The sequence below is a fragment of the Panulirus ornatus genome, chromosome 4 (genome assembly GCF_036320965.1).
Source record: "Panulirus ornatus isolate Po-2019 chromosome 4, ASM3632096v1, whole genome shotgun sequence".
NCBI classification, from domain to species: domain Eukaryota; kingdom Metazoa; phylum Arthropoda; class Malacostraca; order Decapoda; family Palinuridae; genus Panulirus; species Panulirus ornatus.
Genome location: NC_092227.1, coordinates 1,701,037 through 1,726,420, shown reverse-complemented (window position 1 = coordinate 1,726,420; position 25,384 = coordinate 1,701,037). Strand labels below are relative to the sequence as shown.

The 25,384-nt window shown below is 43.8% G+C and overlaps 1 protein-coding gene and 1 long non-coding RNA gene across 2 annotated transcripts in view; both read right to left on the bottom strand.

Annotated features, from left to right (window-relative positions):
• Window positions 1-16,338, bottom strand: part of LOC139764396 (uncharacterized) — a 30,302-nt gene extending 13,964 nt beyond the window's left edge. The window contains exons 1-2 of the long non-coding RNA XR_011716366.1: window positions 16,224-16,338; window positions 10,560-10,616 (exon numbers count right to left, since the gene is read on the bottom strand). This is a non-coding gene — a long non-coding RNA (uncharacterized lncRNA). The remainder of the gene's footprint in view (window positions 1-10,559; window positions 10,617-16,223) is intronic.
• The window catches only part of LOC139765046 (uncharacterized), a 479,849-nt gene that overhangs the window by 410,028 nt on the left and 44,437 nt on the right, over window positions 1-25,384 (bottom strand). The gene's annotated exons all lie outside the window — the stretch shown is intronic.

The following is a 25,384-nucleotide window of genomic DNA, read 5'->3' as shown; positions in this document are numbered from 1 at the left end:
TCTCCAATGTAGGGAGCTGACAACGAGAACGTATTCAAAGAGGAGCAACCAAACTTGTCCTTTAAATCTGATTTAAGGGAAACTCAAAGACCTAAAACTGTTCTCTCTAATGAAAGCACAAGCATCGAGAAGATCTGATTAAAGTTTTGAATAATTTCGACAAGAACTGTTAAGTCTCCCGTTATCCAGTTTTAGTAATAGAATCTACATCTCTTTTAACTGAACGAGGTTATATACTTTTTTCCCATCCATTGATTCTGGTTTACTTATATCATAGAATCCCATGTCGAAGTCACCACAACTGTCAAGCTGTGGGTGAGAAAAGGAACAGCATATATATATATATATATATATATATATATATATATATATATATATATATATATATATATATATATATATATATATATATATATGGAACTAGAGACATCAACCTTTGCAAGGGAATGGGGCACGACTGCCAACACACAGTCACCATCATGTTCAGTATGGAGGAACACACTACCAAACGCATCTTAACTACATCCTCGATACAGCACATTCACTTCACCTACCAAGAAACGCATCTTCGCAATCCACGACGAGCGAACCTTCGCCACTCCTTCGAGGACATAAAGAGAATGGTAAACAGTGTGAACACAAGAGGTAGAGAAAGAAAGTGTTTATAGTGCAAGAGGATAAAGCCAGACCAGTAGACGAGTTCTTTTGACAATGTAAGACTAGCAATCCTGACACGGAGGGTGTAAGATGGTTCCCTGGGGTGGCTGCTGTCTACACCCTACTGACACGGAGGGTGTAAGATGGTTCCCTGGGGTGGCTGCTGTCTACACCCTACTGACACGGAGGGTGTAAGATGGTTCCCTGGGGTGGCTGCTGTCTACACCCTACTGACACGGAGGGTGTAAGATGGTTCCCTGGGGCAGCTGCTGTCTACACCCTACTGACACGGAGGGTGTAAGATGCTTCCCTGGGGTGGCTGCTGTCTACACCCTACTGACACGTTAAGGTACTAAATGATAGAAGGGGAAATATATTTGTAAACATGATAAAGAATATAGAATAATCTAAAGAATAGAAAATGCAGAATAATCCAATAAGACCAATAAATGTGGTTAGTTCACATTCTCGCAGATGTAACATTGCTGGCCGGCTCGTCTCGGGAACACGGGTCGTGAAAGGACCTGGGCCTCATACGTTCTTAACCAACACATGACAAGCTTCCAGAGAGGAGGATGTCGGAGAACGACAAGACTCGCAGGGAACCAAAGATCTATTTCAGGAAAGGAAAGATGCCACACGCAAAAACCAATGGATCCATGATGGCATTGCAGTCTTTTCTTCGACTATCGATATCAGTGGCTCAGGTGCTGGAGCAAGATAAACACAACTGGGCCAACATAAATATCTTTGTATACTTCTTCTGTTTTCTTTCTTTAATCGCCATTTTCAAGAATACCGGAAAATACGCGTTTCTATATATTTCTATCATGATAGTTTCTTCACATGTTGAATAATGATATAGAATCATACGTGACGTCATTAGTGTCTTTACAGCGCAGTGGATCAGTTGAAACCAACGTATCCATCAAGATCGCTGATGAAATGACGCAAATGTAAAGTTAACTACAGACGACACCGCTCGGCGACAAGACTTACGTACATGGATCATCTGATGTTATATTTTTTCACTGCGTCTCAGACATTTTTGTCCCTCATTTCTGTTTTTCAAATATCTCGAAAATACTGGGATTAAAGTCGAGTATGTTCTCTCTCTCTCTCTCTCTCTCTCTCTCTCTCTCTCTCTCTCTCTCTCTCTCTCTCTCTCTCTCTCTCTCTCTCTCTCTCTCATGTATGTAAGTATGTACTACATTCTGACGGCTAACATCGTGTGCCTGGAAGGTGGGAAGGCAGCTGATGTTGGTCCACACAGACGCTCGCACGCTAGGAGGTACATGTCTGGAGAGGGTCTCAGATAAACAAGGTGGCGCTGCAGATTTCATGGAACAGGAAAATAGTGGAAAAACATCGGGTTATGGAACCACAAGTCATTCTTGTCCCAATTGGTTGGAAGACATTGGATCCTTAGGAGGAGAATGTTCTTCATTTCCTTGACAATCCTGGTACCAAGATGAGAAACAAGGAGAGATAGCTAGTATGTTTGAGGACAAAAACCTGGATATTGTGGTCCTGAGTGAAACAAAGCTCACGGGTAAAGAGTAAAAATGATCTGAAAATGTCTTAGGAATAAAGTCATGGATTGATGAAAGGATAAAAGCACTACTCCTGAAGCTGCTAGAAGCATTAAGTTTTATCAGGGGTGTAAGGCATGTGTACGAGCAGGAAGAGAGGACAGTAAATGGTTCCAAGTGAAGGTTGGTATGTGGTATGGGTGTGTGACGACCCTCTGGTTGTTCTGTTTATCATTGGATGGGGTGGTGAGGGAGGTGAATGCGAGAAACTTCGAGAGGGGAGAGTTCAGTCTGTTTAGATAAGGGGCCCTGGAAGTGCGTCAGTTGTTGTTTGCTGATGATACAGCACTGGTGGCAGATTCAACTAAGAAACTGCATAAGTTGGTGACTGGGTTTGGGAGAGTGTGTGAAAGGAGAAAGGTGAGAGTAAATGTGGTTAAAAGCAAGGCTATTAGGTTTAGCAGGGTTGAGGAACAGGTTTAATTTTAATATATATATATATATATATATATATATATATATATATATATATATATATATATATATATTCCATACTTTCCTAACTTTTGTATTTTGTCCATGAGACTTTGCAGTCACTGTGGTCTGGAAGAGCATCCCATCCCTCTACCTCTAGACTGGAAACTTGAGACTGGAGTGCAAGCCGCCTTGAATCCCCTCCTCAGTATAAAACTATTTCGAGCTCGTATCAGGCACAAGTTTTATGAACCCGCCAAGAATTGTGATTCCCACAAGTTGGCTCGAGAGTCGGAACTTTTCTATCGAAGGATTGAAGTTGGCCAGTCAGAGGTTTTTTGTCTGGAAGATGTGCTGTTGTGCGAGACCAAACCCGGCCCTTGAACACGTCTCCGGCCTGGTATTTACTTCTAAAGCCTAGCTTATGTGTACACCTTGGAATATACGTTTGTAACCTGTGGGCAGCTTGGTACATACGTCTACAGCCCGGTATATACGTCTACAACCTGGTGTACGTATCTGTAGTCTGGTATACACGTCCGCAACCTGGTATATGCTTGCAGCCTGATGTAGAGACGTTAACAGTCTGGTATATACGACTGGATGGGTAGATACCTAAGAGACGAATGTGTGACAACAGACGAACGGCTTCATAACTACACTGACATCGGACGAATGGTAAGACAGACGAACATCGGACGAGCGGCTGAATAAGGGAAATGATTTATGGGTAGAATGCATCCATACCGATGGATAGGTGGACGGACGTCCGCCAGATGGACGGATAGTGTGGACAGAGGGACGCCAGACGTAGGTATGATGGGTCTACGACGGATGGACGAATGGTCGATCAATGTGTTGATAGATGGATAGCTGGAGATGGTAAGAGAGAGAGAGAGAGAGAGAGAGAGAGAGAGAGAGAGAGAGAGAGAGAGAGAGAGAGAGAGAGAGAGAGAGAGAGAGAGAGGTGGGGGTCACACACGTCCTTGGTCACGTATGGCAATACGAATTCATGAGAGACCTTCTCTTCAGTCCAGTAGACCATTATGGGATGCATTTTGGACTGTGTTCTGCGGTAACTGTTGTCACCGTTGTTCTCTTTGAAGAGTACTACGTCATCGCCCGAGTGATTCTCTCTGTAATGAGAGTGAATCGTCGCTCACAACCGATTACCATGTCTGGCACTGAGGAGCGTAACAGAGACAGAGAGCGTGCTGAAGGGCGTGGGGCGAGGCATGGCCCGAGTCGGGGCCAGGTGGGGCCAGGCACGGCTCGCCCTCACAGGCACCCACTCAACCAGAGGGACTTGGGTCGAGAGTGACACTGGAGACCATCTCCTCCCCTCCCAGCGTTAATTAACTCGACCTGTCTAACGACAACACGTGACGTAAGGCGAAGGCCGAATGACGTCAGAGATGCACTCGACGTCAGACTCGTCCCTCTGATGGTGTCAGACTTATGGTCAGAGGCGGAGCAAGGGTGCCACTGGCGGTCCTGTGGGGTCAAGGGAACCATGACTGCCGAGAGTCGTACTCACAACAAGGACTCAAGTTTGTTTACAAACTATAAGCAAATCCTTGAAGAAAAGAAAACCAGAGTGGAGGCAGTTCTTGTAGAAATACATGAAACTTGAGGTATTCTTATATTAACGAGGAATCAACGTGCAGGCATTCCTTGAAAGAAAAAAAGTTAAACTGAAGGCATTCCTTAGAAACAACAGACAAAATGGAGGCATTCTGTGGGGAATAAGAAAACCTGAAGGTATTCCTGGAAAAGAAAGAGAGAAGTAAACTAGCCAGTTCCAGGAGGAAAAATGAAGTTGTATCCAGTACTTATCGTGATGAACAGCGTTTGAGCGCTGGCAACTGGTCGTGTTATTTCCTCTATGCTCGCTTCACTAACTACTAGTCATTATAAGGCAGACTCATGGGGAGCCAGAAGGCTTTAATCTTGATGCCTTTAATCTAACATTTAATCTCTCAATTAACCGTAATTACTTTCATTACACCAACATAAGTACTTTACGTGGTAAACTTTCCTCTACATACAGCGTGCATATGATGTTAGACGCTACATGATTAACCGTATAAAGTGAAAATATCATACAGAGGAATACAAAAAATACAGAGAATTCAAATAGCAACAGACCACTGGCTCCTTTCGAGGCTGTTTGTGATAGTGGAAGATATCAGAAACTTACAGATTTCTGTGATAAAAGTCAGGAGGCGCACAAATAATGCAAGGATAATAACTTGCAAAGGGTCATTGTGACAACTGAGGTGCACATGATGTAAATCGTGCACTTGAGGCGGAGTATTTGCCAAGTCTATTCTCAAACGTATCCATAGTATTGCTTTCAAGTACGTTAAGTGGCAAATCGTTCCATATGTTAACAATCCTGTGGAAGAGAAAGTACTTCGCCTCATTTGAAGCAAAACTATTGCCCACGAGTTTGTATCCATTATTACGTGTGGAATCTGGCGAGTCAAATCTTCGGTAAATTGATAGATGAAGATTTTCAAGACTTCTGATAGTTGTGAATACTTGTATTAGATCACCAGGCAGGGAGAGGTTCCTCACCAGGCAGGGAGAGGTTCCTCATCAGGTAGGGAGAGGTTCCTCACCAGGCAGGTAGAGGTTCCTCACCAGGTAGGGAGAGGTTCCTCATCAGGCAGGGAGAGGTTCCTCACCAGGCAGGGAGAGGTTCCTCATCAGGCAGAGAGAGGTTCCTCACCAGGTAGGGAGAGGTTCCTCACCAGGCAGGGAGAGGTTCCTCACCAGGCAGGGAGAGGTTCCTCACCAGGCAGGGAGAGGTTCCTCACCAGGCAGGGAGAGGTTCCTCACCAGGTAGGGAGAGGTTCCTCATCAGACAGGGAGAGGTTCCTCACCAGGCAGGGAGTGGTTCCTCACCAGGCAGGGAGAGGTTCCTCACCAGGCAGGGAGAGGTTCTTCATCAGTTAGGGAGACGTTCCTAATGATCTTGAAGTTACATATTCAGACACGAGAATCAGCCAGGCTACAACAAGGAATGAAGCAGTTTACATATCTAAATTACGCAGTTTACAACCCCAGTGTAAGCTCGCAATTCCTCTTAAGCGGTTTATTGTTCTTAGAAATAGTTTACAACGCCAGACAAAACCCTCTGTAATACGAAATGTTTGTAGTTTAATGGGCCATGTGACAGTTTAGGGTGCAGACGATAATTCGCAACTTCAAATATGATAGTTTAAACATCTGAACAGGTAGTTTATAGCAAACACATTACACACTTCAAAATGGCAAATTAGACTACTTAGAGCAACTAATGACAGTTATGGTGATATACTGGAAAGCTGAACGTACTTCGTGGAACAGTTTAGAACACCGAAGTTGATAATTAGTTCAGATAAATCCTGAGTGCTAGTTTACGAGAACAGAATCAATGGTTGGGACAACGGTAGACTGTCTAAAGTATAGATGAATGCGGATGAAGACAGATGAAGGCAATTTTGAATTAATATGAAGATATCTTGAGCAGAGTACGAAGGTGCAGAACACAAACTGAGATTTTACAGGAATATGGGTAGATATGAAAGCCACCAAGAACTGTTTGGAAGACCGAGATGAACAGTTTAGTGCACCGAAGAAGGTAGTTTAGGCTGCAGAATGAAACAGATTAAAGATCTAAGCTTGACATTGTCGGAAACCACATAAAAGAACTTGAAGTGCATCGCAACAGTTTATCTTGACAGAGGGAGACAATCTGGAGCATACCGAACCAAACAGTTAGAGAGAGACGTTACTGAGCCATAGGTGAGAGTGGATCGACAACCACTGACAGTGGAATATCACGTATCGAATTCTCGCCTCGAAGCACAGAACCTGAAGCAGCTTAGAATCCTGCTTTAGACAACTCAGATCATCGCCTGGGGGCCATTTAGAGCCTCGAACTCACACACTTCACGTCAAGTTAACTTTTCAAAACTTAGAGAGAAACCATTTAGAATTAGGTGGATGATGCGGGCCATTTGAAACCCGAAATGAGACATCTGAGATCCTCAGTTCGGGCTACTTAGATCCCTGGAAAAAGGTCTGAATACTTCGAATCTAATGAAACAAAGCTTCGACTAAGGCACCTGAATTCCCCAACACGAGTCAGTTAGTGCCCCGAAGAAGACTTCTGAGATCCTCGACTCGACTGGGACCATTTAAAACTCCGAATGAATCCTTTGTCATCCTCAGATTGAGCCACCCAGAGCCCTCCGGATAAGGAGGTTGAGCGTCTCAACTGTCGCTATAGAGAGATCCAGATGGTACAAGGCCATACACACAAAGAGCCACCCAACACGCACCGGTCGACCGAGCTTGATACCAAGCGAGGAAGAGAGACCTCCCTATTCCTGTCGGTGCGTGGTCTATTTCCGGAGTGCCTATGCAAGTTGCAGGAGGCAGAAAAGGTCGCCGTGGTCATGTAACAGGAAAAGGTCATCGTGCAGGAACGATGCTGTCTCCTCACGGAAGTGCTTAGAGTCGGTGATAAACGTCCTGGCAATGAAACTCTTTATAGTCCATCGCCCTTGGAAATAAAGGACGTTATAATCGTGTGGGCTTAGAAATAAATGGCAATATCTTCACGAATGATAATCAATGTCTTCAGAAATAAAGTTCAGTATCCCAGAAATACAAGTCAGTGGCCTTAGTAATAGAGTTTAGTGCCCTTAGAAATAATGGTCACTGTCTTAGTTATAAATAAAGGTCAGAGTCCTTCAAAATGAAGGTCACTGTCCTCAGAAATTATAGTCAGTGTCCTTAAGAATACATATTTTCGTCCGCAGGAATTATGGTCATGTCCTTAGAAATAAATAACAAGAAGTTACCACAGTGGTGACAGACCTACTCATGATTATCGTCAAAAAATAATTTTCCTCAGAGATAATCGAGGAAGAGGTTGACGCACGTAATCTGCAAAATGACGTCTTTTCCTCCGCAATAATCAGAGTCAAGTTAGGTGTTCTACAGAACAAATCGCTCCATGATCTGTTAATCGTCAAAGTGACCACAAAGGGGAAAAAAGTTTGTCTACTCCATGATGATAAGCAAGATTATTCCTTCTGTAATTATCAGCAAAATAATTCTGGGTTTGTACTGATACAATCGCCAGATGATTAGGCTTTCCCTGGTGTAGCCGCCGATGTGGCCCGCTCCTTTTGAAGTAATTGTTTGAAAATCTGTTTCTTCTTAAACGATCACAATAATGTATTTTTTGTTGTTGTTAGATGATGCGACACGGGCAACTGAACGCCATAATCAAGGACATTTCACTAATACTGTATATATATATATATATATATATATATATATATATATATATATATATATATATATATATATATATATATATATATATTGGAAAGGATCAAAATTTTGCGCGTGATCAAGTATATTCCTATGAGTCCACGGAGAAAATGAAACACGATAAGTTCCCAAGCGCACTTTCGTGTAATAATCACATCATCAGGGGAGACACAAGAAAGAAATAAAAGTCAGTTGATATACTTCGAACAGACGAAGCTCGGACGCCATTTGGTAAACATGATCAAGTATATCCTGGGAGTCCACGGGGAAAATGAAACACTATAAGTTCCCAAGTGTCTCAGGGGAGACACAAGAGAGAAATATAACAGTTAGTTGATATACAACGAAGAGACGAAACTAGTCTAATCCAGGTACCCATTTCTTCGACCAACCTAACCTAGGGGAGGATGAACAGCTGGGTTGACTGTAGACCTACTGCCGCAACCGGGATTCGAACCTATGCGCTCGACTCCTAGTGGCCCCTGAACACGTCACGGTCAGTAACGCTATCTGACACACCACAGAGGTCTTCCTTTATCAAGATAATTGACTTTTTATTCGAAATAATCTCTGAAATGTTGACCTCCTCTGAAACAATCGCTGAAATGTTGACCTCCTCTGAAACAATCGCTGAAATGTTGTCCTCCTCGTAAGTAATCGCTGAGTATGTTAACCTTCCCTGAACTGATGGCCGAAAACGTTGACTTCCCTGAAATAACAGCTGAGAATGTTGACCTCCCCTGACACATTCGATGACAATGTTGACCTCCCTTAACACATTCGATGACAATGTTGACCTCGCCTGATATAAAGGGTGAGTGTGTTCAGCCGTGCCTGAATTAATCCTTAAAAAATGTTTTCGTCTCTTGAAAAGGTCGGAGTCTGAGCGGGATTGTACCTCCATAAAGGCCAACTTCCAGGTGCTCAGAAGGCAAAGTCGACCATCAATAAAAACTAATTTAGTCTAAAACTTTATTGCTCTCAGAACTACTTTGGTCGACAACCTGATCCATGAATAACATTAATCTGACCCTAAAGTCAACCCCCTTCATAAGTCAGCTTTTCAGACTTGGAAACCTGCCTTGGGCACACTACTTTGATTCCAAAGTTTGATAACGAAATTATGATGACCGAAAATTATCAGTTAATAACTCCGGTGAGGTTACGAAATAAATGATTTTCGTTAACGACGATGGAATATTAATCAATCTAGTAAATGACTTGTTAGATTGATCACGTACTTGTAATCCTACGGCGCCAACAACTTACGTCATTAACTAATGTCGAGATTTTAGATATATTTAAAACTATGTCCAGATGAGTATATATATATATATATATATATATATATATATATATATATATATATATATATATATATATATATATATATAGTGATCCTGAGACCTGATTCTTATGGGAATGCTGCCACACCGAGACTGCGTTCCATAAGGGAGCAGGGTAAGGTGAATTTCCTTGCACCGAAAATTTCCTGAAGGACGCTGTACTCTCCTCTGTCCTCTAACAATGGAACAAGCTCGTGGAAGGTGAAGACTACGTCTTGTTTGCGGTGTTGCTAATGACAGGCGTAGTCCTTTATACTTAGGAATTAGTACATATATACAAGTTTGAGAGAGACGGGGCAACACAAGCGTAAATTTCTCTCCACACACACACACACACACACAGCAAGCAACCAACACTTGGCCAACAACCCATCATAAGAGCCCAACCATCATTAGTGATCTTTAATCACTTGCTTGGTGACCCTCCCTTGGAGAGGGGTGGTAGGAGGAATTACGTCATCGTCCCAGGTAATACGACACCAACGTTCGTGTATACTGGACTGGTCATAACAACAGCGTTCATGCAAAACGGATTCCTGGTATTACTCTGGCACACGCAAGTCGGATTCGTGGCGTCGTCTGCTGAGCCTAGGGCGGGAGGAGGAGAGCAGCTGGGCTTTAATTCTTCGCTTCCTGATTATCATAACATCTCATTTACCGGGTCGTGAAACACTGTAATCAGCGAGGTAATTATCAGGTTATTTATCCGTTGCTGCAGCCAGCTGAGTGCCATGACCGGGTGTATGGGGTCAGATTAATCAAAGGAGTTACATTAAGTTACATTAAGAGGGATTTACTGAAGCTATATTTCGGTGTGTTGCAGTACAAGACGCTTTACTCAGGGCTGTCTAGGGAACTGGTGACCTGACCTTGTGGAGAGACGTGACCTAAGTTTGAGGGGTGATGGTTGGCCTTGAGGCAATCTCATCGGGTGACCTAATCAAGTGTCGGTACGGTCATAAATTTTTGTGACCTAGTTCAGTGGTGATGGGAAGGTGACCTACCTACGATGGCGGTGATGTGACCTCATACTGCACTGTACTGACCTGCTTTTTTCGGTGTGAGCTCAACCTCGTTTTAATGGGGTGACCTGATACTGGAAGGTCTTCTTACCTGACCTGACGCAACTTGACTTACTCTGCTGCTGAGGTGTATGTGACCTTATCTTTCTAGCTGATATGAATTAATGATGGGAGGTCATGTGACCTGACCTAACCTGTGATAGGGGACTTGGCCTTTGTTGAGTGAGGACCCTCGTCTCTGTGTGCCTCACCTGTGAAAAGAGAGAAAAAGAAAACATAATTAAAACGAATCATACAAATCACCGAACATGTTTCATTGCAGTGATACACAGTGATACCTAACCCCCCCCCCCCCCCCCACCTCCCCTCCTGACCTCTTCTCAGTGGTAATTATACTCCCGGGAAAAATTAATTGTTACGTTGATATAATTTCTCTTAATTATCACGTGCTGGGAAGTGTAACAACGCTGGTAGAGAACGAGGCGGTGGTTGGGTAGTCTGGGCTGGGCAGCGAGAGGCTCGCCTGCTGAGGTGTGGAAAACAGGGAGAGGGAAAACGGGGAGAGGGAAAACGGGGAGAGGGAAAACGGGGAGAGGGAAAACGGGGAGAGGGAAAACGGGGAGAGGGCTAAAGGTTGACCTGGTGACCAAGGAAGGTCAGGCACGTGTACGTGGTACATTTGTGTGTCAGAAAAGGCCAGGGGAGGTGGGGGGGGGGGGGTTGACCTAGTGACCGAGGTAGCACTGTGAGGCAATTTGGTGAGAGTGAACAACGGAGAGGAACATGAGGACGAAAGATCAACAGAACAGGAAGTGGAGAAGGTCAATGGGGGAGAGAAAGGCCATCATAAAAGGTCGGGAGAGATGAGGCGAAATATGTAAAACAGCACAATGACCAAAAATTATAGAAGAATTCCCTGTTATCCTTGCATAGGAAGGGCCGTGTCTATAGTAGGTGTGCGACCACACGAACCTGGGGCCCAGCAACCTGTCGGATCCTCTCCTACTGTATTATACAAGGGACTGGCATGGCTGCCTGTATAAGGCTGGGAATCTGTGAGAGGCGTTTATACCGCCTGGGACCCCGGACCAATGCGGTCTGTACAGAACAAAAGCAAAATCTCTCTCTCTCTCTCTCTCTCTCTCTCTCTCTCTCTCTCTCTCTCTCTCTCTTTATATATATATATATATATATATATATATATATATATATATATATATAAAGCAATTGTGATCTGATCACTCTATGCTCTTTTCTCTTCCACGGTGGACAGGCTCAAGGCCTCTTACATTCCCCTTCTAGATCATCTCTCGTAATTCTGGTATCATCTGTGTTGTCTTCCTCCTCTAGATCTCCTCAGCTGGTTCTCTGAGCTTTTTACAAGCGCGGGAACCACACGTGAGAAGCATACACTAGTTACGGCCTCATGTAGGATGTGAACAAGTTGCCTAAGATTTTCTTATCCACACACTACTGCTGTAATATGATCGTCAGAAGACGGTTCGTCTCCGTGACTATCCTCCTTCAAGTGGGACTCCAGCGAGGGATTCAATACGTTCAGTGTCGGTCCTTAAGTGTGTGTGTGTGTGTGTGTGTGTGTGTGTGTGTGTGTGTGTGTGTAAATATTAACATTTTCATGTTAAGTTAACCTCAGATCAACGTGTAATACTTCAAAATCTCGTAGAGTTCGAAGCTTAAGAGTCAAACCCATGTGATGCATCTGAGTACTGCAAATGGACCCGGGAGTCATTAGGGTTCGGGACGCTCCGAACTTCTAATTAGAACCTAGAGACATGAATGACGTAAAATCAACTCTGTGAAAGTCGTAAGAGCGAGGACGAATCGAGAGGTTCGGGAAGGTCCAGTGAACTTCGAACCATGTCATTAACCCAGGTACTTCAAGAATGAAGGAGAGAATGAAAGAAGCAACGAGGGAAATCAGAGAGGAATGTTGAAGAAGATGTAGATGTGGGAGGCTGGAGGAGTGTTGGAGAGGATGGTAGATGTGGAAGGCTGGGGGTATTAATGTAGTGGCCAGTATATGTGGAGAGACGAGAGTAGTGTTGGGGAGACGGTAAATGGTAGAGATGGAAAATAGTTCCAGGTACGTAGGTCAGTAGTTAAGTAAGTAGTTCGTAAATAGTTTGAAAAGTAGGGAGGCAGGTAGATGGGGAGGGAAATAGGTAGGAAGGTTCGTTAGGTTGGTAGGTAGGGAGGCAAGAAGGTAAGTAGGCAGGTCGGTAGGTGGGTAAGGAGAGAGAGAGAGAGAGAGAGAGAGAGAGAGAGAGAGAGAGAGAGAGAGAGAGAGAGAGAGAGAGAGAGAGAGAGGCTTGGCGGAGGAGGCGTCGGGCAGCGCGCCAAGCCAGGCATGTCACACGGGCCTTATGATCGAACTCTGGATCTTTTGTGTCACAGACAATACGACGGAGGACGAGGCAGGTAGCGCTCCCCAGGTCCTGACTCTGACTCCTGCTGATGATGATGACGATGATGGTGACGATGGTGAGGATAGTGATGATGATGGTGACGATGGTGAGGATAGTGATGATGATGGTGAAGATAGCGATGATGATGGTGATGGTGAGGATGATGGTACTGATGGTGATGATGATGATGATACTGATGATGATGATGGTGACGATGGTGAGGATAGTGATGATGATGGTGATGATGGTAAGGATAGTGATGATGATGGTGACGATGGTGAGGATAGTGATGATGATGGTGACGATGGCGATGGTGATGATGGTGAGGATAGTGATGATGGTGATGATGATGGTGATGATGATGATGATACTCCTGCTGGTACTGTTCCTTCCCTGTTGCTCCCTCCTCCTGTTGCTGCTCCTGTTCCTGTACTGAGGCCGTTCTGGCAGTTTATCCTGTTGTTTCTGCTTTTTCTTCTTCTGTTATTATTGTTGTTGTTGTTGTTGTTGCCTCCTTGTTCCTGTACGTCCCCTGATGTTCATGTTCGTGATGCTTCCGTAGACCCCCAGATGAGGGAGTGGTGGTGAGAGCGGTCGTGATGAAGGTTGATGGTGGAGATGGGGTATGTGGTGGTGGTGGTGGTGGTGGTGTTGGAGAAAGCAGTGATGGTGGTGACACCAGCAAGGGGGGCGGGGGGGGCGATGACGGTGCCGAGCTGATCCTGCTGATCTGGTTGTTGTTGTTGTTGTTGTTGTTGTTGTTGTAGGTGGTGATGGTCATGTACAAGGGCCTGCTCTACTCTTGATATCCTTCCCCACAAGAGACAAGGTTCCTCACAAGGTACAAGGCTCGTCAAAACATACAAGATTCTCAGCTGATCAGATAAGCTGTTCACTAAGCTTACATGTCTTCGTCTCGGTTACAACGGTTTCAAATGAACTGAAATTCTACTGATGCATTTAGCAGCTATTTAGCTTAATGTTAGCTGCCATCAAGCCCCTGACTAGTGTTAGCTTTTCTCTAGTCTGCTTTGGGACCACTTTGCTGCCTCAACTGTTGCTACGTGACCACACATTTCACCCGTAGCTTTTGCTCGGCTACCAAGCTAAGTATTTAGCTGTTGCTTGACAGCTATTGTCTTATCCTTTAGCGGTGTCAGCTGCTCCCGGGCTACCAGGCTGCGTTAGCTGCTGGCTGAACACTCCTACTGATGATGAGTTGCTGCCTGGAGGGGGCCGTGGAGGGGGGGGGGGGGGAGGGAGGACATGCGGACGTGTGACTGATTACCTCGCCACTCCAGCAGGTGCCAGGGTTCGACAAGAGCCCCACTTATGCTCCCCTGGGGCACTAAGGACCGCCCCACCCAGCCCCAAGGGGCGGTACGAACCCTACGCTCCCTACCCCCCACGAGGCGTCCTCAAAGACTAACACTCTCAGTATGTAGTTAATTTGGCGCGATGAATGGCTAAAAATAGCCATTCAAGCGGCTTACCTGGCTATCTTGGCTATTTTTGGGCGACAAGTCACGCCATCCTTGCCAGCCAGACACCCACCCAGCCCTACCTGGACGACCTTGACAATGTGGGGGTAGTGTCGTGTTACCGGACGACCTTGACAATGTGGGGGCAGTGTCATGTTACCGGACGACCTTGACAATGTGGAGGTAGTGTCGTGTTACCGGACGACCTTGACAGTGGCTCGTGGTGTCGTGTTCTGGGACGACCGTGACCCTGAGTGGTAGTGTTGTGTTTCCGGACGACCTTGACTGTGTGTGGTTGCTTTGTGACGAGTCTACTCGGATAATCATGACTGTCGAGTGGTTCTCTCGACCAATCATCGTTGTCGAGTAGTCCTCTCAACTAATCAGCGAGGGTTAAGTAGCCTGCTTAACCTAATCACCGCCCACAACGCACTCTTCACCCCCACTCACGCTATCAGTACAATCACCGAATCCGAGAACACCTGACATCCAATCACCCGCTCGGCCAACAGCTTATCTTTGTGTTCCTCTCAACTGATTAGCGACCTCGAGAGCTCCTCCCTTCAGTCACCTGCTGCCTATATGATATTCTCCTAACCAATCAGGGTGACGTAGTACGTCCCTCTACCAATCAAGATGCTTGAGCACCTCCCTCAACTAATCAGTGTCTCCCTAAAAGCTCCTTCGATCAATCAGCGTGTTAAGGCACTTCCTTCAACCATTCAGCGTACCGTAGTGCTCTTCCCTCGACCAATTACTACGCGCTAGCACTTCCCTTAACCACGCAGATTAATCTACGACCCCCCCCCCCTCAACCAATCAACTTCCTTGAGCATTTCTTTCATCCAATCACCGCGCTCCAACTCTCCCCTCGACCAATCACCGCGTTCAAGAACTACCTCGACTAATCAGCCTTTGTGTCCAGTGGGCTGAACCAGCAGGAGGGAACATGCCTCACACAACGTTAATCTTGGCACAGTCATTTACATAATGGCAACAAGACACAAGTCATTTCATGTTCTTAATCATTCCGTGTTTTGTTATCCATAAGACAATGAATAGTGATCAATCTGAAATAACACTATGGCATATTCACATACGTTCATGAAAACACATCTCAAAAAAATATATATCAGGTCTGAAATACAAACAAAACAACCCTGATTTATCCTCATCAAGGGTAATTCAGGGTTGCACCCTAGCTCTCAATAAAGAGGGACTGTCCAATCCAGAGGAGAGGGTCGTGCTGTCCTCTGCTGACCAAGCCACAGCGAGGTATGTTGCATGACACATTGGTCATGGCAGCATTACCTGGTCATACTGAGGGCCGTCATGATACTTAGTGATAATTACCAATTATCAAAATTGCGATGAAGAGTTGCCTGATAAATGATGCACACTTGAAGTTGTTCATCTATGTAGTTTGTACACACACACACACACACACACACATATATATATATATATATATATATATATATATATATATATATATATATATATATATAAACAATTGTAGGAGCCTAGATTAACATTATCAGTTTTATCACATTACGGCATGGTTTACACCATCTTTAGAACTTAAATAATTTGAGAAGATAATACAAATGTAATATCTACATTAAGACAGTCTATTCAAGGCATGGAGTAAATTTCTCAAATGTAACTTTTATCAAAATCACATTGGAAGCCGCAGGTGAAATGAATCAGAAAAGAAAACTAGTTGTGAAGAGGATAGCTATCCCGTCCTCGTAATGCGGCCTCATATAAAACTCATCCAAACCTAACCACATATGTTAGTGTACAGCAGTAATATGTGCAGATCAAAATATCCCACAGCTCACGCACATTTACCAACACTAAACACGCATTCATAACAACGGGACGATCTTCAGCTAAACCTAATACAACCTTTAAAAATTGTACGTCATCCTAGACACCATATTCTTACCTATTGTTTACTCCCACAGAGCGGAAGGGAATGGAATATCTACACTACACTGTCTGAGGAGGTACTGGCCAGCACGGAGGGACGAGTCCACACTGCCGACCCGGGTATAATGACGTATTGTTGTGATGGCCTGTTTGGCGAGTGGACGACCAGTTCATAATACGCGTCCTGAGGTGCCACTTCGTCTGGCCAGTACCCAGAGCATGACACATGTTGTGTATATAATCAGAGAACGACTGTACCTCTCCAGGATAAGCGTCCTTGAACTTGGAAAATAATAATCGATCGTGTCTTGTGCCTGGCAAACTGTTCTGATGATAATTTGAGGATGAGAAGCAACCATTAACCCAGTCGGTTATTTACGAAGTACATATCAACTACTGAGGGGGGAACTCTGGAGGCAGGAGGGTAAGGTAAAGTATATATATATATATATATATATATATATATATATATATTGCGGTAGGTCACAGTGATGCGCGTGATCTAGTATTTGCTGATAACCACGAGGACAAATGAAGCACGATAAGTCCCAAGCGCACTTTCGTGTGATTAATACATCGTCAGGGGGATATACTGATCACGATATATTAATCATACGAAAGTGCACTGGGGACTCATCGTGTTCTATCTTTCCTTGTGGTAATCAGTATATATATATATATATATATATATATATATATATATATATATATATATATATATATATATATATATATATATTCCCTGGGGATAGGGGAGAAAGAATACTTCCCACGTATTCCCTGCGTGTCGTAGAAGGCGACTAAAAGGGAAGGGAGCGGGGGGCTGGAAATCCTCCCCTCTCGTTTTTTTTTTTCCAAAAGAAGGAACAGAGGAGAGGTCCAGGTGAGGATATTCCCTCAAAGGCCCAGTCCTCTGTTCTTAACGCTACCTCGCTATTGCGGGAAATAGCGAATAGTATGAAAAAAAAAAAAAAAAAAAAAAAAAAATATATATATATATATATATATATATATATATATATATATATATATATATATATATATAACATAACAGATGTCAGATGCAAAGGATTTCATCTACATATCTACACCAGAGGATATCATGGTTAGGAATTTTAGGAAGACTAGATTGAATAACTCCATATATATAGTAGATAAATTAGGAGAAAGGGGAATTCAATTAGCCATTCCGAATATTTACTTATCGAATTCTCCTTTTAAAGTGAAAGTTTTATTATTTATATATGATTCAGTAAGGTTTTGAAACGTGTCATAAAAAACAGTGTTTACCATCATGTGTCCCAGAGCCCTTATGATTTGTGACCCAGACTACAATGCTGATGAATTGGGTCGGACAAGATCTATTGCAACCAAATTACGTTACCTAGACGAATTCATTGTCATATATTACAAATGCCAGGAAAACATCTATATGTAAGATCTATTAGCAAAAAGGAATATAGAAATACACTCTCCCTATCATAAAACCATGAACTTTTTCACCAGCAGTAGACATTCTTAAGAATTTAAACATTCAAGTTATATTTGATTATATGAACACAATAACATACTTTCTCAGAAGACTAGACTCACAAAAATGAACCTGGCAGTTTATATCGTATATCTTGTGAATCATGTTATGTGTTACGTATATGTAGGTCAGACAAGTCGACTTTTACAGCAAAGAATCAGTCAACATAAGAACGTGTCATGTTGGAACAAGATGTGGGTCAAGTGGCTTGTTTGTTCACATGAGAAACCATAATCCTCCAGGATCTTGGAATCTATCCTAAAATATCTATCTATCCACATCCTGTACAGATAGACTGATAACTGATCATGATCAGAAATGTGAAATCTTTAAATCTAAATGATGGAATGTACAAGATCGATAACATTTTTAGCAAAGCATATATGTACACAGCCGTAAACTATGGTCATGTCAGGTGGTGACCCAATGTGACCTTCCCTCCCGCCCACCGAGGGTCAACCTCAGATCACTTACCCGAGATAACTGTGGGTTCCTACTGGCCTCTCTACAGCCCAACCTTGATAAATAATGTAAGACTCTTGTGTGGTTAAGGACTCAACATCTGGATGCCCCTCAGCCAGTAGTGATGCCCGTGAACTTCCCCTTTGCCCAGAGGTCCAGGACTGGGGTGGTTATCAGCCAAGACTGGTTGTGTCCATACGTCCCTATCACTAACCCACTGACGTGAAGATGTTTTGAGAAATAGACGAAAGCTTGCCGTCTGTATTTCAGTTTCGAATGGATTGGTTTGGATATATATATATATATATATATATATATATATATATATATATATATATATATATATATATATATATATATATATATATATATATATATGAATTATGCATAAAACGCCGTAAAAGAAGAGGGGAGTGCGTGCACCTGGTGCCGACCTGCAGCAGTTAATTTCCGACCATGATCGATCAGTGAGTGCCACAAGTAACAACCATCCCGGCCCAATATCCGGGCCAGGCGCTGCAAGTGATAACATGTGACGGCCACAACCCCGCCCCGCCCCGCCCCGCTCCCCGGCCCCGTCACCAACCCCTGCCCCATCATACATACCCCACGCCATGCCTCGCGTTCTATACCGGAACAATTAACCTCTTCACCGGAACTTTTAGTCTCTCTACCGGAAATTATATTTTCTTTAAAGGAACGATTAACCTCTCAACCGGAATGTATAACCTCGTTACCTTGACAATTAACCTCTTTATCGGAATATTTCCTCTATTTACCGTCCCATTAAACCTCTTCACCGGACCAATTAACCTCATTACCGGAACATTTACTCTTTACTCGAGGACATATTCTCTCAACTGGAAGACATGACCTCCAAGCCTGATCTGTCATCGTTGCACATAACACAAGATGAGGGTCGCGAGAACAGTACTGAGAGCCATATAGTAATGGGTGTGAGGGAGTGTGTTGGGAGGGACTGTGGAGGGAGGGAGTGTGGCGTGAGGAAGACTGGTGAGGAGGATGTATAGTGAGGGTGCGTACAGTGAGCGAGTGTGCAGTGAAGGCGTGTACAATGAGGGAATGCAGAGTAAGGCATGAGGAGGTGTGCAGTGAGGGAGCGCACAGTGAGGGAGCGTGGTATGAGGGAGTGTATAATGAGGGCAGAACACGGGGCTCAGGGATCCATACTGAGGTTGTGTTAAACACTGGTGATAAGGCTGTAGCTTGGCTGATAAGAGGAGAAGCTGGATAACATGGTGGTAGTGGGAGGGAATGGGGTGATGGTGTTGGGAGAACAGTCATGGGTGAGGGGTAAGTGGTGATGGGGTAGGGGAAAGAGTTATGGGTGACGTAATGGGGTGATGGGGTAGGGAGAACAGCTATGACCAAGAGAATGGGATGATAGGTTAAGAGCACAGTTTGGGACAAGCTAATCCTAAGCTGATACTGGTTTGGGATAAGCTAATCCAAACCTGAGATCAACCAAAACTAAGCTGATTAATTGGTGAGATTACCTAAGACTAAGTTGAATGTACGCTGAGGTTAGGTAGGTACAAACTACTTCTAAGCTGGGATGACTTAGTGAAGAAAATGATAACATTATCCAAGATGGGAACATTATCCAAGACCAATTAGCCATGAGCTAATCACTGTTCACTGCAGTAATTATGACAATGAGTTATGATCAGATCAATAAATTCTTGGCGTGAGACACTGCAGTAAGACTACGTGTAATTAACCCATGTTCAAGCTGAGCAGAATTTCAATTATTCATCAAAGTATCAACCTTCCTCTCGCCTCATAGGTGTCAGGTTTCCGCGTATCATTAACGTTGATTATCCTTGCTTTATGTAATCAAGGCCTGTACGCCCGTCAGCGTCCTCAGTAAGCATATATAACCACTCATTATTTCGTCCAGTCAACCCTAATTGTAAAGGTTCTGGCTGAGGCTTCCGCTGGGCTACTGTCGTCTCGTCAATGAAGTTATAACACAAGAAAATGTAACATGATGACCACTGGTTATGGAGGAAGTGGGGAAGAAAGTCTAAAGACAATCAAGGTGTTGATGTTTTGGGTAAATAGATAATCTAAGACACAAGGTCCATTTGAGGGAGACCTTGATATCAAGCACCAAAGACAACAATGATGATAAAAACTGTTATCTATTTAGGCTTAAACAGACTGAAACTCAGGGTCACTGAGTACAGTTTCCTGGCAGAGAAGGTCAGGGGGTCACCATGAAGAGTGGACTCGGTTAACTGGACTATCACACTTTTCATGAAGCTTCAAGAGAACAGCGAGTCGTCGCTCCAATCCTGTGTTACCGCAAGTCTTAGTTCGTCGTCTCAAATATAACCAAGACTCAGTATTCTCTGGTAACTTCATCCACTCGTCCGAAGATAATTCAGTCTCTTGGTTCGCTGGTTTATATTCAGTGATTTCTTTTGATTCATCGATGTTTGGATAATGAAACCTATTGATGAATCAGTTCTTGGGTTAGTGGTACCTCCTCAACAATGAATGGATTGGAGGTTTTATCTTTAACCTGGATCTCAGATTAAGACACCTTATGGCCTGTTAGTTCAGCCGGGCATATGGTCACAACGCATCAGGCTTTGGAAGGTCTTGCCAGATCTGATGACGGGATGGTAAAGAAATCCACCAAGCTCTCTACGTTCTTCATGTTAAGACAGAGAAGTGTGACTGTAGTGAAGTATGCCATAGTGACAAATGCGTCAACTGTAAAGTCTTTAAGCCGTCGAAGAACTGATATCACATCGAAGTGTCAAAAGTGCGGGAACGCTCGTATTCTCAAGTAGTGGACTCCGAATACTCCTTATGTGTGTCCTCAACAACTTGACTTTGATGCTTAAAGAATGTTGACAATGGTAGATACTTTTTGAATCGCGTCGATGTAGAGACTTCAAACGCTTACATATCTGCGAATGGCAAAGACTGGATGTATTGAAACCTTCAGCAGATGAAAATTTACCCAATGTGTCTTAGAGTATACAGATCTAAATGTTTCTAGACCCGTGAAGGCTAGAAACCTCGGCCAGAAAGTCTTGCACAGTTTTATGCTCTGAAACCCTCGGCGAATTGTAATCCCCGACCAAGAAGACTTAAAGTGCACAACTTTAATGCTTTGAGACCTCAACAAAATTGAAAACCTCGGCCGAGAAGTCTTAAAGTGCGTAACTTTAATGTTTTGAAGCCGCCGCCCACCAAGTAACTCTTAAAGCGGGTGACTGAAAGTTCTCATCCAAGTGTCTTTCGGGCCACAGCTCAGCTGGTCTGAAACCGTCAACATTTGAAAAGCTCGACCATATCATCTCAGTATCTTGATGACTGAATATCACCGATTAAGAGTGTCAACCCTCTGCTTGTAGTTTCTGCTGCGTAGTGCTTGTGGTCCCTGATGCCTAGTGCTTTTTCACCCTGGACTACCCATTGCTTGTAGTCCCATTTCGTCACTCCAGAACCTAAGTAGTCTTCTGTCCTGACCTGACACACTACTGTGGCTGCATGACCCTCCTTTCGTCCACTTGGAGTCACAGAAAACCTGACCTCTGACTCTTGTTTAATTTCCTTCTATTCAGTAGCTCAGAACTGGTCTCCCTGGCTGGTAACTCCCATGTAGTATCAGCAGCTCGATATAAAAAGGTAATACTCGATTCCAGGAGAAAAATGTTCACTACAGGTTCTACATAACTAGCAGTTACGTGAGATCCTGTGGGCTTTCATGCTACAGTCGCAGTCTCAGGGTTGTAAATTCTAAGGATATAGTCTATACACACGAAAGTATCTGAGTTCTTACTTACTTTATCCCTCTGCGTCGACCTCGCCAAGCTGACAAAAAGTATATGAAGCGGACGTAAGCGGTTCAGCGAGGGAGCAGCGACACCTCCTGGTGACCGTAATAACACGCCCACACCGTGGTTAACTACGGCCTGTGCCATTCACACTGATCTCTCAACGACGAGTATTGTTCCAGGACCAAAACAAGCCAGGGGTCGACCTTGACCTAGCATGCGATCGGTGGGGCCAATAGCTAATTCCGGCCGAGGAGCAGCTCCGACCTTGGCAGTTGCGTCACAGTCGGTGTCAGTCGATAACCACCTCGCCCGGAGGCACACTAGGGGAAGCCTTGTTGTCCCTTCCCGTCATTTAAGGCACCAGGAAGAACTTTCCCTTTGAATAGCATAAGGAGATATCATCTTCCTCTCTTAGTGCGCTAGGGAGAAGCCTACATCCCGTATGGATGACATCAGAAAGAACTTGACCTCTGGATGGCAACCCAGAGGGAGATGACATCCTGTTATCTTAAGAACCAGGGAGATATCTACGCCCCACATGACTGGTACAACAACATCTCATTGCTTTTCCTCCGCTCACGGAACTGAAAAGATCTCGACGTCTTCCCTCGACGGTATAGAACATTCCTAGCCCCACATGTGGATCAAGGCCATCAGTTTGTCTACGTCAGTTCTGAGGCTGAAGACGTCCAATTTCTGTCGTAGATTTATTTCCAGGCTTAGTCGGAGGCCTCATATATCTCCCTGACCAGCAGAGGAGAGCTTCCGTATCGACATCTTGCCTTCGCAACCCCGACATGGTCAGGGCCAAGGTTACGACCGCAAAGGTTCTCTGGTCTTCCCTTGTTGAAGGCTACAGGTGTTACTGCTGACTCTTGCTACTGTATGGAGCGAGGTCGTACTTGCGTGAGTGTATGTAATCACCTACTGCACACTACGTGGAGGGAGTTCCACACTCGCTGGGACCCATCGCTTGACTTCTTTCTACATTTAAACAACTTTTCAAACTTTTGTATGTTGTAAGCATTAAAAAATTATTACATAATTCATACCATTCATCCAATACTTTTATACTATACAAACTATTTTTCTGGCTCTTTTTGCTTAATTTCTTATCAATGTCTCTAACTATTCTATTTGTTTCATCTTTCGAAATAACTATGCACCACTGATATCAGCAAGCCAGTTTAAAAGCATTAGGTTTGATCAGGTCACCCCCTGCTCTCTCTGTTACATAGCTGAAACATTTTTGGCCCCTATTTTGCCACTGTAAATCACCACTCGTAAGTCTGGTATCATCTTTGTTGTGTGATTAGCATTTGTGCTTTACTAGGAGAGAGTTTTACACTCGTGTCGTCCCGTCTTTTAACCTTGAAATATACTGTATGTACATACTATGTCTTTATTCCATACACAAACGCGCACACACACACACACACAAACACACACACACACACACACCAGTCTAAGCCATGTACCTATTTATTCATTTATCCATTTGTGTGTGTGTGTGTGTGTGTGTGTGTGTGTGTGTGTGTGTGTGTGTGTGTGTGTGGTGTGTAAGTGTGCAGAATATATGTGTACATGTTTGTGATTTGTGCATACAAGGAGCGAGGTACATTCGTGTGGCCACATTTCTTACCCATTATTCTTTACCATATAATCATCTGCACTTCATAATGTTCTCCACGTTCACTACTTCTGTACTCAGTTTGTCCCAACCGAATCCTTCTTTATCACTTTAGAAATAATACTTCACAGTTCTTCTTCTTCCTCCTCTCGTGTCCTGTTATGGTCCTCGTGTGATCCCTTCCCACCATTTCCCAGGAACTCCTCCAAGTCAACACCATCGTCATCTCCAGCGAGGATATCGAAAGTTGTAATCATATCTCCCGTTATCCTTCTCCTCTCTAACGGTGGCAATTACGTGGATGTTGATCCCTCCCTCTGCAGCTCACCTCCCTCACTGCACGGACGGGATCTGTGGCCTAGCTGTTGCACCTCCTCCGGGAGGTGTGCATGTGATCTGTGGTGAGGTGATCGAATTGATGATGCATGATTTTCCTCGCGTCAAATACGCATACTGTACATATTTCTTGATCATCTTATCTTGAAGGTGTTTTGGATATCAACTGATATCGTTGATTCACTTAGTTCATTTTCGTCCTGATGTGGAGATCCAGTGAGAGTATGAGCATCATGTCGACCCCTTAGCCCCTCTGTTCCTGTAATCTATTCCATGCGAGCCATCATTCGTGGCTTAGCCTCGGAATCCTATCTTCATCATTCTGTATCTGGAATATATTTCATCATTGCTGGGGCTCGTTCAGGTGTCTTGACAGACTCTCGCAACTATGAATCCTCTTCATTTCTCTCATAATCTCAGAATTCTTCGCCAACACATTCAACGACCACTCTAGCACGTCACTCACATCAGGTAAAACAGCTGCGCTGATCATGAGCCTTGTGGAGAAACCATCATTTATATTTACCAAGTTTGAAAAAAATAATCTTTTTCCATATACTACTCATCTAATGAAGGAGCCCTCACCCTGCCTGGAAATCTATACTCTTATTCATTTACTTACACCAGTCCACTGTGGAGTAAACGTCAAATCCCATCTAGCTGTCTAATCGCACAGTCCAGACCTATCTACTCTTGTAAGTGCCTGTATCTCCTACTGTAAGTTCTGACGATTCTTGAAGTATGACTTTCTTCTAAACCCAGGCTCCTTCTCATTTGGGTTCTTCTCCTTATCAAATACTCATACATTACTCTCCTGAGAGTGTTTTCCAGTAGTTTACTGACCGAACCTTTTAATGATACCATCTTGTAGCTAAGCCCATGTTCTATATTGCCTTTCTTGAATATAGGCATGGAATTGGCTTTCTTCCATCCCATCCCCTCTCTCTCAATGATTTACACGTTTATGGTGGTCAGTCAAATATTTCTGCACATCATTTAGATAACTAGAGCGAGAATGATTCTTGGACAAGCGCACAAAATTTGGATCTAAATCCTTTGTGAGACGGATTATATCCTGTCTAAACATCTTAATCCTTTCCCTCCCAAATGGAAAGTGTGGGTTTAATGCGCCCTCACCTGTGAATATGCTTTGGGACTGAGCATTTCAGCAGTTCACTTACATCTCTATCTGTGTCGACGACCCTTCCTTCATCTAAATCTCTGCTCTTGTAATAGACAATTGTTCCTAATAGATTTATGAAATATTTCAGGATCTTTACATTCCAATTCGAATACATTCTGAATCTTTATCATTTCTCTAATCTTCCTACCTTATTCTGTTCTATTCTTACCTTCCTTCCATTATACCTCTCCAACACTGCCTTGCTTCTTTGTGTTTA